General features: G+C 51.5%; 1 pseudogene; it reads left to right on the forward strand.

Annotated features, from left to right (window-relative positions):
• Window positions 1-3847: 3847 nt before the first annotated feature.
• On the forward strand, window positions 3848-6010 carry LOC113196733 (mitochondrial proton/calcium exchanger protein pseudogene; annotated as a pseudogene).
• The last annotated feature ends 413 nt before the right edge of the window (window positions 6011-6423 follow it).

Genomic DNA, 6423 nt, shown 5'->3' on the forward strand with positions numbered 1-6423 from the left:
AAGGGAGCTTAAAGATGATGATCATAATGAATAACTACTGTTTATTGAGCACCTGCTGTGTTCCTTCTAATATCTCATTTAATTTCCCCATACCTGAGATAGGTAGCAGTATGCACATCAATTTTACAGATGAGGAAACCGAGACTCATAAAGGTAAGATAAGTACTTGTCCAGCTACTTGGTAAGTGGCAGACGTAAAATTCAAATCCAGGTTGTTCTGCCTCCCAAAGTAATGTCCAGAACTTACCTGATCTCTGGTTGTTTTAAAAAGGTGAATTTACTGAGTATTTACTGAATTCTAAGCCCTGGTTTATGTGGGTGTTTTTTTGTTTTTGGTTTTGGTGGTACTGAGTATGCTCTACTCATAGAACTACATTCCCAACCCTTTGTGTTTCAATTTTGAGACAAGGTCTGGCTAACTTGTCCAGAGTGACCTGGAACTTGCCATCCTCCTGACTCAGCTTTCTGAGTTGCTGGGATTACAGGCATGCACCACAGCGCCCAGTTGGTTTGTGTGATTTTTTTCCCCATAGTATCTCATTTAGTCTTCAGGGTAGCCTTTGTGGGGCATATGGAATTATCACCATTTTACAAATGAGAAAACAGGCCCAGAGGCCTGTCCACCATCACACACACCAGACTAAACAAAGGCCTTCTAAAGGAAAGCACCTAATGAGAGGAATGAACCAGGGGCAATCCAGATGCTGGGGTCAGAGCCCCAGAACCAGAAAGGACTGGGGAAATGAGGTGGGGCCACCAGGCAGATTCTGACTCTGCTCATGCAGGCAGCAGAGGTCAGTGGGTGACTGTGATTCTGGATAAGGATTCGCCCAACCTCAATTTCCTCATCTGAAAATGGGCTCGCTGGTACCTCCCATATGGGACTGTGATGGGGATTAAGAGGAGATGCACAGAAGGTGCCTAGAGTGATACCCGCTTCCCTTTCCCATGGTCTCTGGCAGTGGTCAACACTCCTAAGGGGCCCTGTAAGTGCAGCCTGGACCACCCCGGCCCCAGCACCAGGATGTGGCGACAGTATATGGAATGGGTGCCAGTGAGCTGCTCCCTGCCTATTTGAACTCGTATTTATCTTCTAGGGGCCTTCATCTAGAGGGCCAGGGCAGCTAGGGCAGGGGGATGCTGGACTGGACCATCTCCAGGCCCCGACTCCCGCCCTCCCTGGCCTGCGCAGCCTGCACTGGAGCTGGGCACACACTACTTGCAAAGGCTCTGGGGCCAAGACAGTGCCTGATGCCCCAGGGACCATCCCAGAGGTCCTCTCAGGGACGCCCCTCAGCATGCTCTGGGTGACAGACCCAGCCTTTTTTCTCCCACAGCCCCTGGCAAAGGCCCTCCCACCCCAGCAGCAGACAGGAAAGTGACTCAGCCCCCACGGCCCCCTCCTCAGCCTCACACACCGCAGTCTTGCTTTGGAAAAAGGGTGGTTTTCATTTCTTTTCTCTTTTTTTCCCTTCAAGCTTGTTCTGCCCCTGGGCCGTCTCTCCCACAGGCCTCCGTGGTCTGGGCCAGAGGTCTTTAGCCAGCTCTTTTCCATCGTGTCCTGGTGGAGGGTCCAGCCATCAGGGTGGGCTGTGTGGCCCTACTGTGTGTGGGGAAAGAATCGGGCCCCTGGAGGCCCCTGCTGGCCCCCTATTATATTGGCTTCTATTAAATTGAAACACATAGCACATCTATTACACAATAAACCACAGCTATTTCATGGATCAAATTAAGTTTTATTTGGGCAAATTACAACCTTTCCTACAGCCGAGCCTTTGTGAAGCCATTCCTTTTTAATAAAAGCAAGCATTTCTGGGCCTGGCTCTCCTGCACCAAAGCTCCGCGGAGGGTTGGGGGCTCCGGCCGGGGCTGGCATCAGCATGAAACTGTGTGTTCGTGAGTGTGGATGGGAATCCTTGCGGCCCCTCCTGGGAGTGGATTTGGCCCCCTCCTCCCCCTGCCTCCATGGCCTGAAGTTGCCACAGCAGTCTGCAGAGGACTTCTTACTAAACAAGAAGACAGCAGTGGCAGCGGGAAAGCATTTCCCGGAATCTAGGAGGAAGCATGAGTCACTGGCCTGCTAAGTGAGCCCTGCGAGGCCACCTTGGCCTAGCCCAGGAGGCCTGCAGCACAGGGCCAGCCATGAGGGCTGCGCCAGGCTGGCCCGCGTAGACAGGCCTGCTGTCCAGGCTGACGCAGGCTCCAGGAATGCAAACAAAGCTGGGTGGAGGGGCCTTCCGAGGGCCAGGGCACCAGGCCAGCCAGGAGGCAGCGGGCCTGAAGGAGAGGCCTGCAGAGGGGTCTTGCGCTGGAACAAGGTCCTCCGGTGTTCTTGGAGCCCAGGCTGCTGATAAGTCTCCTAATTCCTGGCATGACCTGGCCTAATACTGCAGCTCTGGTGTTCAGGTTCCTAATGAGTTGGTCCCTGTACCACCTCCAGGAGCAGCACCTGGGAACTTATCAGAAGTGCAGATTCTCCTTTTCCCACTCCAGACCTACTAAATGGGCCCTGTGGTAGGGCCCAACAGTTTGTGTTTTAATAAGCCCTATGGGCGATTCATCAATACTCAAGTTTGAGGATCACTGCATTTAATGATCTCTAAGTCAACTTCAAACCCACATTTGCTAGTTATGAATTCAACAAAATAAGATGGAAACTTAACTCATGTTTATACTGTGTTAGGTACTCAGCTGCCTACTTTACGTGCATGAACTTGGTCCTCAGTCGGTTCTGCTAGTTCAGGTTCTGTGATCATTTCTCCTTTTCACAGGTGACACTAGTGCTACTCACATCTCTGGGACCTCAGGGGATGGGAGATGCTGGGACCAACTGGTAGAGTTACCTGTGTCGGCTAGCTAGCTTGTATGGCTGGCTGGCTTTTCCCTGGGTAGCTTTTCTTAAGATGTCCTTTAGAGACTGTTGTACAACCTCTGAGGTGACTAGGTAGAGAGAGTGCCCATTCAGAACTGGGGGATAAGAGGGTATCAGGCAGGTGGATGAAAGGAAAAGCAAGAGATGAGAAATGTGTCAGGCCTAAGAGAGATGCAGGGTCTGGCAGAGTCTGGTTTCTCCAAATGTAGTTCCTGGGCCAGAAGCACCAATCATAGTTGGGAGACTCTTAGAAACGCAGAATCTTGGGCCCCACTCCAGGCTGAATCTGAATCTGCATGTTAACAAGATTCCCGGGGATTCAGTGTGCCTCTTCAAGTTCAAGAAATATGAGGTGGGATACAATGAAGATCCCTGAGCCACTTCCTGTCACAGGACTACAGGATGCAGGATCTTTGTGGCCGGTCCATCTTGCTCCTGCAGGGTAAACCCTGACATTTGAGGGCACTGGAGGGAGACTTCAGTCCCTAAGTCCCACAGCAAAACTAACCTAGTGAGTGCATGTTTTCAGACAGCCAAATATCCTCTTCCCAGGTTTGAGGACTTTCACTTCCTTAAATGCTTTCCTATAATGTGGACTCTGGGTTGGCTTACCATCTGTGGTCCTAGTTTTAGAAATAAAAGGGGAAAAAAGGAAGGAAAGAAAGAGGTCTAAATCTTACAAAATATGTACGGGATCTATGTGAGGAAAGGACAACTGATGACAGGTATCAAAGATTTATAGAGCCATGCGCGCATGCCCAGAGCTGGACAGGGCCCCGCCCCGCCCCACCAGCCCTCCCCCACCCCGGAAGTCCCTGCCCAGAGGTGGCTGCTACCGGCGCCATATTTTTCAGTGGAGTGCTCACCACTGGAAGCCAACTGTCGCAGTCAACCGTCTCGTCCCCCGGGTCAGGCACCACAGGGGGGACGCGAAGGAAGCGTGAGTCTGGAGGAGGAGGCTGTAGTAGGAGGGTCATGGCGTCCATTCTTCTGAGGAGCTCTGGCAGCTGGGCACCCGCCCGCTTCCCCATGCCCGTCGCCGCAGCGCGGGACGGTGGCCTGGGGGACGGTGCTGGTGCTATTCGTACCAACATCGTTGGGCTGGTCAGCCGCATGGATGCGCCATTTGGCTGCTGCGCTCGCGTCCACTCATTGTACCGCTCCTTCAGAGGCCATTGCTTCCGCGGCTGGCCTCTGAGGCCCGAGCGCTTGCACACGGTGGCATCCGCCCCGCGTTTGGTTGTCATGGGACCTGGGGACCTTCCTGTGCGCTGCTGGCACTCGTCGTACCCCCTCAGCTGTAACTCCACAGTGACATCTCCCAAGTCCCTCAGGGACAAGAATAAGAAGCTAGAGGAAGGTAGCCCTGTGTCCAACACCACCGCGGAGCGGGCAGTGAAGCCTGGCCTCAAGCAGAGGATCCTAGACGGGCTGAAGCACGTTTACCACGGCTTCCGCCTGCTCTGGATCGACACCAAGATCGCTGTGCGCACGCTCTGGAAGATTCTCAAGGGCCAGACCCTGAGCCGCAGGGAGCATAAGCAGTTAGTTCGGGTCTGTGCTGACCTCTTCCGCCTGGTACCACTCCTTGCCTTTGTGGTAGTGCCATTCATGGAGTTTCTGCTACCCATTGCCCTCAAACTCTTCCCCAACATGTTGCCATCCACGTTTGAGACACAATCTATCAAGGAAGAGAAGCTGAAGAAGAAGCTGCGGGTCAAGCTGGAGCTGGCCAAGTTCCTACAGGACACTGCTGAGGAGATGGCCTCTAGGAACAAGGCAGCCACCGGGAGCACTGCCGAAGACTTCTCCCAGTTTTTCCAGAAGATCAGAGAAACGAGTGAAAGACCTAGCAATGAGGAAATCGTGCGTTTTTCCAGATTGTTTAAGGATGAGCTGACCCTGGGTAACCTGCCCCGGCAGCAGCTGATGGCACTGTGTAAGCTGCTGGGACTCCAGGCCATTGGCACCAATAGCTTCCTGCGCTTCCAGATCACCATGCAGCTGAGGTCCATAAAGGCTGATGACGAGCTGATTGCTAAAGAAGGGGTAGACAGCCTGAATGTCACGGAGTTGCAATCAGCCTGTCGGGAGAGAGGCATGCCTGTCCTGGGTGTCACAGAAGATCGGCTGAGGGACCAGCTGAAGCAGTGGCTGGACTTGCACCTGCACCAAAAGATCCCCACTTCACTACTTATATTGTCTCAAGCTATGTATTTCCCAACCACCTTCTCTCCCACTGACCAGCTCACATCCACACTGCAGAAGCTTCCAGAGATTGTGGTGAAGGGAGCCCAGGTTCAAGTGGCCAATGTTAAAGGCAGTCAGGTGGACAACAAGATGAAGCTAGAGGCCACGCTGCAGGAGGAGGCAGCCATCCAACAGGAGCACTGGGAGAAGGAACTACAGATGCTGTCCCAAGCAGTGGTAGAAGACACCTCTGGGAGGCCAGTGGCTGACCAGCAGCTGGAAGTGTCAGATAGGAGCCTACCATCAGAGTCCCATCTCATTGCCCCTGTGGTTGAGGTGTTGAAGGAAGAGGAAATAACTAAGGAAGAAATCCACATACTCAGCAGTGCCTGTTCTCAACTGAAGGAGCAGAGGAAGTCCCTATCCAAAGAGAAAGAAGAGCTTGAACTGCTGAAGGAAGATGTCCAGGACCACAGTGAGGACTTACTAGAGATCAAGAAGGAACTTTTGAAGACTGGTGGAAAAAAATATGTGGAAGCACCTAAAGCCAGCCAGAGGGTAAAAAAGAGAGTCCAGCAGATGATTGGACAGATACACAGCTTGATCTTGCAGCTGGAGACAGACCAGAAGGCTGGCAAGCTAGAGCCAGCAAAGGGCTCACTCACAGGGACAGAAATTGTCAGTATCACTGAGCTCGCCAGTGCCCTGAAGCAAATCAAGCACATTCCAGAAACTAAGCTGATCCACTTGGCCTCAACATTTGATAAGAATAAGGATGGCAAGATCAACATTGACAAATTCATGAATATGGTTGAGCTGATAGACAAAGAAGATATTGACATCCCCACCAGCCAGGTGGCCACAGTTTTGGCAATGCTGGAAAAGGAGGAGATGATAAAGAAGGCCAAAGAAAGGGCTGAGAAGGAGGCTGCAGAAGTGAAGGCTTAGGGCTGTCCCAGCTCCCTGGCATGTTGGTGGTGCTGCTCACATCTGCTTCCATCACTGCGCCAGCTGCTGTGCCGATGACCCCAGTGGTGATTGCTTTGAGGGATCCATAGTGGCAAATGTAATATTTTGCCTTGAATGAATCAGAAACTTCAATTAAAACACACATAAAAAGAAATTGGGAGATATTTCTTGTTCACAGATAGGAAGGAATAGTCCACATTGTTAAGATGTCATTTCTTTTCAGATTGTTCTACAGTTTCAATATAACCCCAATTAAAACTCAGCAAGTTTCTTTGTGGATTTTGTCAGAATAGCCAATAAAATTACAAAAAAGAACAGTCAGAGGACTGATACTACTCAACTTCAAATCTATCATAATGGAACAGTAATCCACATAGTGTGGTATTGGTGAA

The sequence above is a fragment of the Urocitellus parryii genome, chromosome 6, assembly GCF_045843805.1.
Source record: "Urocitellus parryii isolate mUroPar1 chromosome 6, mUroPar1.hap1, whole genome shotgun sequence".
NCBI classification, from domain to species: domain Eukaryota; kingdom Metazoa; phylum Chordata; class Mammalia; order Rodentia; family Sciuridae; genus Urocitellus; species Urocitellus parryii.